Here is a 14,178-nt window from a genome sequence, read left to right as displayed (position 1 = left end):
GCTATGTCCACGAACTCATGACATATTGTATTTAGTATTTTGAGCTATTCCAGAGAGTGAGGAACCCAGGGCAGGTGAGCAGAGAATAGGGTGGCACCAGGGAAAGCTATCAATCATCCCACAGTCTGTGTCTGCTCCAGGCTTCTCTGCAGCACTTCCTCCTGGGCCTTCTCTCACACCCCCATGTTTTGACTCCTGCAGAGAAGAATCAGTAATAAATGAGGATAGACTTTCCCAAATAAAAATCTGATTGGTTTAGAAACCAGATCTTCCTTCTGAAGAATAAGGCTATGCCAACTATTGGGTTCTGGTATTGCCTCTCTTACAATAGGGCCAGGCCCTCTGGGCTCCTCTGAACACTGAGAACACCCTTTCAGGATTAACAAGATAGGCCCAGCCTTTCCAAGGAAAGAAAGATGAAAACTCCCTTAGGCCTGAGAACGTCACTCCCAAGACCACAGAGCAAATATAACCTATAGAAGGCAGGGGCCCCATAAGAAAGTCCTGTACTCAGGTGTGGGCCCTGCCAGCATACTTCAGAATAGCAAAATTCCAGGGAAATTGCTCCATATGGCCCATGTCCACAGTTCACACCTCTGCTCCTTCTACTTCCTCTCATAGTCTAAGTGAAGGGGAAGAGGACGAGGCTGAGAACCTTCCTCCCAACCTCAAGCTTCAAGCTCTGCTGTGTCTGGCTGTAGACAGAGGAGCGGCTTCTCATCTTCCCCTGCCTGCTCTGCTCTCTGCCAGGTCTCTCACCTCATCTCCAGGCCTCCACACCTCAGTGTCCTCTCAGGGTCAGGGGTTCACAAGGGACATGCTGACGGAGGTGGCAGTGGGATTGCCATTCCCCCTGACTCCTGGGCAGGAGACTGTGTCTCTGAGCCACAGCCTGGAGCCCTGGAGCTGCTCCTACCTGCCGATGCACGCAGCCATCACCGTCCATGCCCCTTTCTGTGATCAGGAAACCAATGCACAGTGAGGCTTGGGTCACACACAGCTGGGACAAGGAATAAGGTCTCCTGGATCCTAGTCCAGGACCCTTTCCTGCCTGGGAAGTCTTTGCCTTGTTCCCAGCAGACAGCACTTTTCCTCTTGGCAGGAGAAGCTACTCTGCCACTCACACAGATTCAGCAGCTCATCTGACCTGGGTTCCCCCCTCCCCACCCTCCCACTCTGAGGAGGTCCTTGTTCTGACTCCATTCACACAGGCAAAGCATGCTTGCCAGCATGAGTCACTGGGGGCACTGGGACACACACACCTGCATGAACCAGACACAGACTCAGACTCACCTTGATCCATCTGTGGCCTCGCCCCCGTGGGTTCCAAGCCAGAGCCCGTGATCCTCCCTCTTCCTGTGCTGATGATCCTTCTCACGCTGCCTGCTTCTCCTCAGAGTGGCTCACAGACTGTGTCCTGCCCAAGGGGCTGGGGGCACAAGTGTTCTGTCCAGGGAGGAGCAGAACAAGGAATGTATTAAATGCAGCTGGAAGCAGTCACACAGAAAGAAGGCAGAGGGGAAGAGTTCGGGAACTGAACTCTGGCAGCATGTGTTCAGTCCCAGCTTTGTCATATGATTTGGAGTGAACGGATTAAGCACTTTGGCCGTTGGTTTAATCAGAATTCATGATCCTCATGCTCTCTGTGGAGGTAGGAGTGAGAGGGAAGCCAGGCACAACGATCCACTTGTTGCCATGTACTCCCCCTTTAGCATAGTGGTTAAGATTTGGAGTGAGCTCCATGGCCACAGTATATGGTTCAGACCCTAGTCTGCCACCTACCAGCTGTGGGACTTTGCACAAGATATTCAACCTCTCTATGCCTTTATTTCCTTTACATATATTGAGGTAAGAATAAATGCACCTGCTTTACAGGAATCATGGAGCCAAGAAAAGTAGATTAAATACAAAATTCCCAAATAAAATAGAGAATATCTTTTAATCTCTCTTCCTTGGTTCCCAACCTGTACCTTCCACATATTTCTGACCCAGAAACAGTGACAAGCAAGTATGACACTTCACTCCAGTTTTCAAACTTAACAGCCACAACTGGCCTCCACCCATGCTCTCCCTGGCACCCCAGAGCTGTTCTCTGAAAATGAGTCTAAACACCACATTTCTATCAGGACAAAGTATTTCTGAAGGATTCACAGGAGGGCTGGCACTGCTATCAGGACTTTCAGTACTTGGCTCACTATGAGATGAATCCAGGTAGGGCAAGGAAGATGAGCTTTTCAAGAGCCCTCAGACCCTGTGTACATGACACTGATCTTGGCTGAGGAATTCCTACTGCTGATGGGTCAGGAGTTCTCACCTCTCTGCTGGGGAGATGGGATTAATGATGAAGAGACGTCCAGCCTCCATCTATGCAGTGCTGCTCCAGTCCCTGCTGCTCCAGCCTGTCCATTCAGTAGTTAGGGCATCAGTGATCTGAGGACTCTGAAGGTACTCTCAGGCAAGCCTTGGGGAGAGCAGGTGTGGGCAGGAAGAATTTATGGGTCTCTTCTCAGGGCATCAGGTGGGGCATGGACCTTGTGTCCCTGGTGGGATTGAGAACCTGTGAGTCTCAGCTGTGCACTATTAATGAGGGATCTGCAACAGTCTGCAGTCATCTCTGCTGACTCTCTTAGTCCCCCCAGGTTTCCATGCCTCATGGACTCAGAGCCCTGGAAAGGAAGAGACCAAGCAGGGAGGTCTCTGTAGAGCCCTGGGTGGGGCACAGCAGACTCAGATGGAGACATGCTTCCTGCTGCACAATAACAACCCCAGCTGCCACCTAGACATGGACAGTCCTCATTACTTAGCACTGTTTCTGCCCCCTAGCCCGATATACAGACAAAGCAGTGTGGGGGAAGAGCCTGGGCTGTTGAATCAGGCAAACATGGGATAGATTCCACTGTTAAACAGACTAGAGCAAGTGTCTTATTCTTTGAGCTATTTTTTTTTCTTTTATACAATGACAATTCATGGACCTTCCCCAAGAGGTGGTGTGAAGAGTAGAGCAGCAAACCGGAGCACCAGCAGGGTGTTTGAGCCTGGGAGAGCTGACACATTACTCAGCTTACAGTGTCAGCTTACAGTGTGTGGCTTACAGTGTCAGCTTAAGGACAAACTCTGGCTATCTGAGATGCCTGCGGGACCCACATGGGGTAGCTACTGGACCCTCATAGTAGACAGTATTTCACAAATCTTCCCTCTCTCAAAAATGCCCTGCCTTCCATTTATCAGGGCAGAAGAGGATGTGATAACACCAGATATTTCAAAATATGTCCCCCACAGTTTATATTTGTTTTTAGACCTAGTTTGAATGACTTGTTCCGTATTTACACTGTCACAGAACAAACCTACTGGTTTCCAAAAAACAACAAAAACATCCTTATTACTATAGTAATCATGTGTTTCAATATTCTAGAACAGTCCAATAAACTCTTCTCATGACTGGCCTTTCCCTTGCAGAGAGTGTGTGGATACACTGGGCAGGAGCATGTGAGAGCAGTGGCTGAGATATGGTCCAGAGACAGAAACAGCAAGTCCACTTTGCAAACATGACAATTGATTCCTAGGAGTTCCAAGTGAGGAATCCATCCTGTACTGTGGTTTGTCAGAGTATGTGCCTAAGCAGGCTGCCCATTTTACAATGACCACATAACATCACATGTTTAGGGACTTGTTAGTGATACAGAAGCCAACTCACAAAACAAATAAAGCTGGAAAAGTATATTTCATTTGCTCTTGAAGAATGCACAGATATTGGGGAAGCCTGAGTGGCTCAGTGGTTGAGCGTCTGCCTTTGGCTCAGGGGATGATCCCAGTCCCACATCAGGCTCCTTGTAGGGAACCTATTTCTCCCTCTGCCTATGTCTCTGCCTCTCTCTGTGTCTCTCATGAATAAATAAATAAAATCTTAAAAAAATAGACCTTTTAGAGACACATTTGCCTACTGCTAAGGGTAGAAATGCAGAACCTAAGCAAACAATACGCCAAAAAATGGTTTAGTCATAAATTATTGCTTACAAGTAGCATTGACATCAAGCCAAGTTATGTTAGGTAAATTAAGAAGAAAGATAAAAGTTCATTTGATGCATTAAAACTTTAAATATGATATGCATGGCATGACATTGCTTTAAAGGATATAATGGATTTTACTGTGAGGCTTTCACTCTTCCACTCATAGCTTTTTGTTTAACTATAATTGCAGAATGACAAAATTACACAATGTAATACAAATTTTCGGTAAATACCACAATACACACTTTCAAGAAACAGTATGTACATTTCTGCAAATCTTTCTTTTGTTTCCTCTGTTTATTCTAATAATACTTACATATTATGCCTTTGGATACAATAATAGAAATGAGATTGTGTATTCTATGATTATTTAAAAATGTATTTTTCTAGAAATTTATTTTACAAAAACCTTAATCTACAGTTTTGGGACATTAAAAAAAAGTGGTCCTTCCTCATTGATATTTTGAGAAGAATTTTTCTAGAGGCCTCTCTCTATATGTTCCCATGGAAGTATATCCACCTTCATGATTCAGTCGTTTTCTTCAGCAGAGGAATGAGCTAGGGTAGATCAGTAGATCTTGACTTACTCTAGGTTGTGTCTCCCCAAGTTTATACTTGGAAATAAAATAGTAGGAAGTTAACCTGAATACACACTCATATCACATTCACAATTTTATTTTTATTTTTTTAATAATAAATTTATTTTTTATTGGTCTTCAATTTGCCAACATACAGAATAACACCCAGTGCTCATCCACAAATATGACACTAACAGAAATAAGGCACATATTCATATATCCATTTGTTTGACTTCTATAACTATCTCTTAATTAGTTTAAAAGAGAAAGCAAAGAATGTGTGAACAGTTATTAACGTTCAAATGTCAAAGAGTATCAAGCTATGGGATAGTTTACAAATCTCATCTACTGATATTCCAATCAGCTTCCTAGATTCACTGAAGATTAGTTTATGAGTTCCCCTATTTCTCACTGCTGAACTCCTACAACTCCCCTGAGCAATGCCATCATCACTATGGATGCTTTCTTCAGCAACCTAGACAAACAGATTTTTGATACACATGGTTTCTCACCTTAGGTTCAGGTGATCCCCTCTGGCTGGCAGGTCCTGTTCGCCTTATTCTTGTGGCTCAACTGTTTTGTGCTCTTTCTTTTTTTTAAACAAAATTCACATTTTATTTAGGTTGAAATAAACTATACAAAATTGATTTTCTTCACCAAAAATAACAGCAATATTTTCTGTATTATTCCTAGATAACCACAAAACACTTATCTTTGTAGGTTTTCCAGGTTTTGTTTATTTTTATTTTTTTATTTTTATTTTTTCAGGTTTTGGTTATAAATCAAGATGAGGCAGTAGATAATAGTCATGGGAAAAGACAGAGGAAAACAGACAAATCAGTTGTCAGTATCCATGGCCTCTGATCCTGTCTTGACCATGAACAGAGGTGTTCAACATACACCTGCTAAAAAGCTTACGAAGACATAGGTGTTCAACATATACTTGTTAAACAGCTCATGAGGATGTAGGCTCAACAAAGGAATGTAAACAGCAACAACCCAATGTGGAACAATGGCAGGTTCTCTCATTCAAACTTTAAGTATAACTTGTTCCTTTAAGTTCGTTTAATAAAGACAAAATCTTTATCAAACACTGCAATCTTTGCTTGGCAAGCTCACTTTTCTCTCTGTCTGGTAACTCCCTTAACTCCATTATAAATTTTTAACATACTAACACCCCTACTATTCAAAGGTCACTCGTGAGCTTCCTTGTAACATTTTACAAAATGTACTCCTTCTGCCCACACCTCTTCAAAATCTATTTTCTCCTAAGAACTGATAGCTCAATACCCGACAATTGGATCCAGTGATAATAAATGTTATGTCTAAAATGACTTAACTAAAACAATTCCCAAGTGCTAGTAGCAGAGATCCCGTAGAAGTGTAATGTGGCACTTTCAACGCTATCTTCTGGAAGAACAGTTATGTCTCCAAAGCACAGGAGTTCAATCAGGGGCCGTTTTAAATAGGCAGATTATCAATGGCTAATGTACTTAATGAGAGGTCAATAAGTCAAGATATTCGGTGATTAAGTGGCCTACATACACCCGACAGCTTTTCTTTCTGTAAGATGTTTCAAATTTCTTACAGAGTTTTCCAAATATCAAACATAAGAGAAAGCCTACTTTAAAAGTCTCTTAGGTATTTTCGATGGTTTCTGAGTTATCTGTAGGAAGTTCTGACTTAGTTGTATAGAGTTTGATATATGTGTCTAGCATTAAATCCATATCATGTTTTATATCAAAATTTATGTTAAGCAGAGCCAAGTTACTTGACCTTTGGTCTGCCAAAGTGTTCCTCAGGTATGCTTTGAGACACTTTCACCCATTTTCATAGCGTTCATTCCCAACCTTCATCACAGGAAGAATACATAGGACTTTGAGCAATGCATAAACATTAAGAAAAAACTTGATGTCTGGTAGATGTAGGGCTTCATAAATGGTGGATGGAAGCTCTATATCTTTCCCTCTGTGTTTCCACTTGATTCTCCAGCAATGCAGCTCAGCTGAGAGTGTGTCAGGATTGGGCAGGTCACTTCTGTACATGTCAGCATGGTGCTCCTCCGATGTACTAAATTTGAGCTGTCCCATGACAGAGGGCACAAGAGATAAGCATTTAAGAGCTTTGATGTGCTGTTCTGAGAATATATCTTTCAGTTCCTGAATAATGTGTTCCACTGTTGGAACACTTAGAGTTTCTTTATAGTGACTTTCAGAGGTGAGCTGAGATTCCAGGTTATCTTGCTGTGCTCTGCGGAATTTTCTAGGGAGTTTCATCTGAATATCAAGTTTAGTTGCCAAATTTGTGGCTTCTTCGAACCAAAATTCATGATAAAGTTCAATATTTTCCATCACTTCATTTAGAAAATGCAGCACCGCAGTCAAGCTACTGGCTGCAAAGAAGACATCAGAGGTTTGCCCCTGGAGATTTTTCCCAAAGGCTCTTGTAAAAGATAGAACATTCTTAAGAGCAACAATGGTAAGGATGAAATCAAAATCTGTTACTGCACTACAGAGTACAAAAGCTCAACCAGCTATATAATTATTCCATCTAATATTTGTATCACTATTTATACCATCTAAACATAGAACAAGTGCTTGTAGAAGATCCACTAAAATTTCAAAAGCATCATGCCTGCCTGTCCACTGAGAATGGCATATTTACTTCAGTTCTTTACCCTTTTGCTCATTATTCTGAAAGAGGACAGAAATTACATTGTTAAGCTCCAAAAGCAGTTGTGGAGATGGATGGAAGAGCGAACAAACTTCCTCAATTGTTCTTAATGCAACAGATACTCCCACAACAGGCACTGATTTTGCCAACCACATGTTTAAGGCACAGGAAGAACAAAGTGTGTAAACAGCTTGGGGATATTTTTCTAAAAGTCTAGAAGCAACAATTTTCATTTTGGTATTATGCTGAGTGAAATAAGTCAATCGGGGAAGGACAAAAATTATATGGTCTCATTCATTTGGGGAATATAAAAAATAGTGAAAGGGAATAAAGGGGAAAGGAGAAAAAATAAGTGGGAAATATCAGAAAGGGAGCCAGAACATGAAAGACTCCTAACTCTGGGAAACGAACTAGGGGTGGTGGAAGGGGCGGTGGGTGGGCGGTGGTGGTGACTGGGTGACAGGCACTGAGGTGGGTGCTTGATGGGATGAGCCCTGGGTGTTATTCTATATGTTGACAAATTGAACACCAATAAAAAATAAATTTATTAAAAAAACAATTTTCATTTTGGAAGAAAATCCACTAGATACAATGTAAGCTTGACCACGATAATATTCCATATTTAACCCCCACTTCTCAGTTATTTTAGTGTGAAATTTCACAGCCAAAATTTCCACATCGGCTTCGTAAGGCAAGAAGCCCAAAAATTCCTCTCTCAGGTTATGAGATTCATCAACAAACCTCACCAACACAGGCAAGTGTTCTTCCCCTACTATGTCCACTATATCATCAGTGATGATGGAAAAGAAGTGAGAGTCTCTCACTTCCCTGAGGGTTTCCTCCCGGATGCAGCTCTCACAGATTTCTAGCATCTGTTTCTGCTGTGTTTTTGAGCAGAACAATGTGTTAACTGCTGTTGTCTCAAAACGCTTTCTTAGAACCTCTTCACCAGAATTTATCCGGCACTCCAGCAGTGCTTGAAAGTTATCAGGAGTAAAGAGACCCTCTGAGATTTCATCAGTTTCATGCCCATCCAGAGGTATGTTTTGTTGTCCCATAAGAATCAAAATTTCAAAGAAAGATTTTAGGTACTTTGTTTTCTTTCTGTTCAAGAGTCAAAGGTAAAATGTCTTCATCCTGTTCTTCACCCCCTTCTTCTGCACTGGGGTTCTGAGCATTGCTGTTGTTTATTTCTTTATGTTTGGGTTCCTGTTCAGAAGTTTCATCAACTTTTTTTCTGTTTCAGTGTCCGGATTTCATCTTCACTCAATTCTTTTATTCGTTTTCTGTGTCTCCTGTGTGGATTGCTCAAATGACTGGTAAGATCAAATATTGTTGGTATTGCATATCACGAAGAACTGTCCTATAAGGACTCTCCCAATGACTTCACAAGTATCTGCTTCAGTTAATTTTGAGAAATAAAATAACCCAATCCTTCTTTAGTTTTCTGATGCCTCTGCAAAATGTATAGCTCTACAGATCATAGAGGTCTCAAAGTGTTTGGCACATAATCGATAATGTTTATTTAGTCCATCAGGTGTTTTATCTTCTAAATATGCTCTCCTACAATTCTCCACCCACTTCTGGCATCTGGCCGGATCCCGCGGGAACCTGAAGAAGGCCAGGCCCGACTGCGAGCTCTTCCTCGTGCAGGTGGGGGCAGCGCAGAAGTCGATGTGCTCGACTTTCGACTTTCGCCGGGCGCTTTGTGCTCTTCTAAGCAGTCACAGAAATGAACTTTGCGGGAAAGCTTTCTTTGCCTCTGAGGAATGGTTGAGTATGCTCCTTTGTGCTCCCTTAACATCATCTGCCATTCATTGCAATGCATAAGATTAGCTGAGCAAAGTATCTATACAGGTAATACGTTCTTTTTACCAACCCATAAGCTTTCTGATTGTAAGCAATGTGGGTAGTACTTACTATCTCTATTTACTGCCAGTCTGTATGCATTTATTTCCTATAGCAGATACTTCATGAATGTCACCGGACTGAAATTAGATAAATCATTGTGTATTTATTTTAAAAAAGTTTCAAAATGGCAGATGGACAGCATAAAAACTTTGAACTTCCTCCTTACTTCTGAGACCTTGTAAATCCATTCCATTACTCATTTGTAATAAGCCCTACATACTTTTTGTGTTTTAAAAAATATATATCTTATTTATTTAGGGGCACCTGGGTGGCTTAGATGGTTAAGTGTTTTTGTTTGTTTGTTTGTTTTTATGATAGGCACACAGTGAGAGAGAGAGAGAGAGAGGCAGAGACATAGGCAGAGGGAGAAGCAAGCTCCATGCACCTGGAGCCTGACGTGGGATTCGATCCCGGGTCTCCAGGATCACGCCCTGGGCCAAAGGCAGGCGCCAAACCGCTGCGCCACCCAGGGATCCCTGGTTAAGTGTTTGACTAGGTTATGGTTATGATTACAAGGTCTTGATATGGAGCCCCATGTCAGGCTCCCTGCTCAGCAGGAAGTTGGCCTCTCCCTCTCCCTCTGCTCCTCCTCTCCTACCACACCCCTGCTCATGCTTTCTATTTCACTCATACTCTATCTCTCAAATGCATAAATAAAATCTTTAAAAAAGATTTCAGCTATGTATTTGAGAGAGATATTAGAATGAGTGGGGGAGAAGCAGAGGGACACGGAGAAGGAGATGGAAAAGAAGACTCCCCACTGAGCATGGAGTCTGATGCTAGGCTGGATCCCAGGACCCAGATACCATGGCCTGAGCCAGTGTCAGATGTTTAACAGGTTGAGTCACCCAAGTGCCCCCCTACATTATTCTTCTAAGCACAATAACTACATTTTGACGTCATTGCCTTATAATTTAAACTATATGTGCACTCTCTGGTCTAGGTACACTATGTAACTGTCTGGTTAAGGTGTTGGCCAATGGAATGGTGGAATGAGTAGGGCTCAGATTTAAGAGGTGCCAAAAATGTAAACACAGACATCTAAAGAATGCTGACATCTGGTAACTCCGGAAGAGATGATTTAGAGACACATCCATGGACCCCTAATATTTGTAGGACACAGCTCTAAATTCTGAAAATGGGAAGGTAAAACCTTCCAATTCTCCAAATGGTATGGTTTTAATTTCATATCTAACATAAGGATAAGGAATTTGGAAAAAGAAAAAAGATATAGGATAAGTCAATTTGTGTGTGAGAAAGTTACCTGCTGATATTTGTATAAGTATTCTTTATTAAATCCAAGCAGAACATGTAATGTCATTCATGGCCTGACACTGCAACAGAATGTTTGCTGCCAGTCTCACCACAAAAAGCCATTGGCACATGGGGCAGTAGATTTGACCTTGAGGGAAAAGAAACACCAGGCTTAACCTGTTTTCTACTCCTGTAAATAGTAAAGTGGAAGGAGGTTTTTAAATGATAAGGATGACTTCAGAACAAAACATGATGATGAAATTCTCTTTCCAGATGACAAAGACAAAGGCAGTGGTAAGTAGTAGAATACTAACCTAACAGCTAACATTAGATTAATATTTTACAATCTGCAAGCCACATGATCCACATTATTTGTTTAAAGCTAATACTGGCCCTATTAGGTGGGAAAAAGACACAGATTTATCAAGAAGATCATATATGAACACTAGGATATAGACTTACCAACACAGAGATAATATGTCATGAAAATAAATGAACGAATCCTCCAGGGAAGAGGGGTAGAAATATAATAAAAATAACTGGTCCAAAGACAGAGGGTGGGAGAAGGTAAGGAACACAGTGCAGAAGACCCTTGCTGTGCTGCTTTTGTCTGGGTCATTAAGCTTTCATGGGAGCCATTCCTGTGTGTTGGTGAACAACCATGGCTTTGAGTTACTAACAGGATGAAATAGGTATGTATGTTTAAATTAGCTCAGGATCTGTTTATTTAGATTTCCTCAGTAAACTTTAAAAAATATCAGCTCTTAGCTAATCCATGTTCTTAGAGAATTAGAGGTCATCTCCTGATATTTGTGAGCACATTTAGCAAGCTAGTACTTAGAGCAGAATCCTCAGTTAGTAGGATGGGGCATAATAAAAACACAGACTTCACCAAAATTAGAGAAATGGGCCTTGATATCCCTACTTATTTTTTCTTCCCTCTGGCATTGTTTTCTCAGGAGTGAGGTTATGTGCAGTGGGAAAATCTCTGAACTGGGGGTTTGACACCCAGTTGACACCCTATTCAAGCTCTGCATTTATAAGTGCCTTGCTGTGTGCCTTAGAGAAGTCATGTTCACTCTGCAGGCTTCAGTTTCCTCCTCCTAGAACGAAGTTTGGATGATTCCAGTCCCACAGGACCTGACCATGTTCCTCTTCCTCCTTCCTCTGGACACCCCCCGCCCCCACCTCACTGTGCTCCAGCCACACATGCCTCTCCTCTGTCCACAGTCATGTCACACTGTTTCCAGTCCCAGGACCTTTTCATGTGCTGTCCTCTTTGCCACTGTCCTCCTTGCCCACTTGTAGTGCATCACTGCATTCACTTCATTTTTCTCTCAGTTACATTACTCTTTGAAGGTAGGGAATTTATTTGTTTTCATGTTTCTTGTGAATCTCTCTCCTAATAATATGAGCTCCATAGAGCAGGGAAGAGTCTCTTTGTATTACTAACCTTTATATCGCGACTGCTTAGAGGCTCATTGCAATACAGTGAGTACTCAACAGATAATTCTAAAGCAGTGGATAATTTTTAAAAAATGAAAGATTTATCATAAGAACTCTAGATCATTCTTCGAGTATGACACATGGTGTTGTGTGCCATGTGATCCTTGTGTAATTAGATGCACCTTCTCATGCATGCGCTACTTCCCTGTAGAGTTCCTCTGTTTATCTCTTCTGTACCACACTTATGTGTCTGATATTTGATTCTCTCTCACCTTCCAGGAAACACACTCTGTAAACAAGGGCTCCACAGGCTCCAGGCCAGTGGGTTTAAATATCTACTTTACTGTCCCAGCGAACTGGCATGAGATCTCCTGACCCAATCTCTGCAGTTCCCTTCTTCAATGTGTCTTGGAACCTAGAAGCTACTGTCCTCTGCCAGCACTGGGGTGATAAACATTGGTGTTGAAAAGTATATGCTCTCTCCTCTTCATTGCATCACTGCTGGTAGATTATTCTGCTCACAGTGCTTGTACTGAAATATTTCATGTGTTGGGGGCACCGAAAGAGAACTGCCAATGCACATCATGAATAATAATGAGTATTGAATATTATTGTAAATATTCTCAATCCACCTACAGATCCCCTAAATAAAGAATTATTCATTGATATTTTCACTTTTTGTCTTACTTCTTCATCATCTCTGGCATAATTAACATTTTTCTCTTTCCACAGCTGAAAATATCAATTTGCACAGTTGTATTGCATTGTCCTTTTAGTAAGTCAGCTCTCTGTTTTTACCTCTTCTTCCTACTTATATCCTATACAATTTCATATTCCACAAGCAAACAGATCATCAAGGAAATGTTTATACATAGACCAACTTCCTTCGTATATAACATGCCATTTTCCTGGTACACAAAAGCAGTTACAAACAATTCACTTTAAATAGATTAACTTTTTCTTATTTGTGCTACATGAATATCCCCTATAAAAACATATTACCTTTTCAAAGCATATTTACACATCATTCTGAACCCTTGGTAGAAAACAAAAGGATGACCTTATGTCGGATCTGTGTGGTCTTTACTCCATAGACAATGGGGTTGAGTGCAGGTGGAATAACAATATAGAGGTTGGCAAAGAGGATGTGAAAAGTACGAGGGACATTATGGCCAAAGCGATGGGCAAGAATGGAGAAGAATGCTGGTATATAGAACATGAGGATGACACAGACATGGGAACCACAGGTGCCAAGGGCCTTCTGGCGGGCATCTCGGGAGGGCAGGCGGAAGACCGCACAGAGGATGAGGGTGTAAGAAACGGCAATGAGAATCACATCTGAGATGACTGTCATGATGGGAACACAAAAGCCATACCAGATGTTGATGGAGATGTCAGCACAGGCGAGCCGGGCCACACCTATGTGCTCACAGTATGTGTGTGGTATGATGCGTGTCCTGCAGAATGGCAAACGTGTAAGCAAGAATACATCAGACAGGATGATGCAGAAGCTTCGAAAGGAGATGCCCACTGCAATCTTGGTGATGGTCCTGGGGGTCAGAATAGTGGTATATCTCAGGGGGGAGCAGATGGCCACATAGCGATCAAATGCCATGGCCATCAAGATGGCTGAATCTAGGACAAAGCTACAGTGGTGGAAGAACATTTGTGTAAGACACCCTGGGAATGTGATTTCTCGAGCCCCAAGCCAAAAGATACTGAGTGATTTGGGAACACCAGCTGTGGACAGGATGAGATCAGTCATGGCCAGCATGGAGAGAAAGAAAAACATGGGTTCATGAAGGCTACGTTCCACTGTGATGAGGTAGAGAAGGGTACAGTTTCCCACGAGGGCCACAACATAGATGATACAGAAGGGAATCCCAATCCACACATATCAATGCTCCAGGCCGGGGATTCCCACCAGAATGAAGGGTCCTGGGTTGTAATTGCTCAGGTTGAAAATGATCATGGCAGACATGATGACCTAAATACAGGTCCTGGGGACAGACAGAGGGCAGTAGAGGAGAGTTAGGGTCACTTGAGTCACTCTCATTTCCAACTATTCATCATTTTTGACCCTAAATACGACAAGACCATATCAGTTAAGTAGAATACTTTTGAAATAAATAAAGTTTTGTGTTGAAACAACAGCAGGTAGTTTGCATAAACTAGGATTGTCTCAGATATGTTGAGACCTATAGTCATTCTACCTCAAGAGAAGATGTTCCTTCTTCTAGCCATCTCGGCTACTTTACACGACTCTTCCAGGCAGCCTTCCAGACTGGCTGCAATTCCTCTCTCATGA

At 42.1% G+C, this 14,178-nt stretch overlaps 2 pseudogenes; both read right to left on the bottom strand.

Annotated features, from left to right (window-relative positions):
• Positions 1 to 5,384: 5,384 nt before the first annotated feature.
• Positions 5,385 to 11,658, bottom strand: LOC112667360 (52 kDa repressor of the inhibitor of the protein kinase-like; annotated as a pseudogene).
• A 1,236-nt stretch (positions 11,659 to 12,894) lies between these two features.
• On the bottom strand, positions 12,895 to 13,851 carry LOC112667504 (olfactory receptor 52H1-like; annotated as a pseudogene).
• Positions 13,852 to 14,178: the final 327 nt, after the last annotated feature.

Source organism: Canis lupus, chromosome 21 (assembly GCF_003254725.2).
Source record: "Canis lupus dingo isolate Sandy chromosome 21, ASM325472v2, whole genome shotgun sequence".
Taxonomy (NCBI): domain Eukaryota; kingdom Metazoa; phylum Chordata; class Mammalia; order Carnivora; family Canidae; genus Canis; species Canis lupus.
This window is presented reverse-complemented; position numbering and strand designations above follow the sequence as displayed.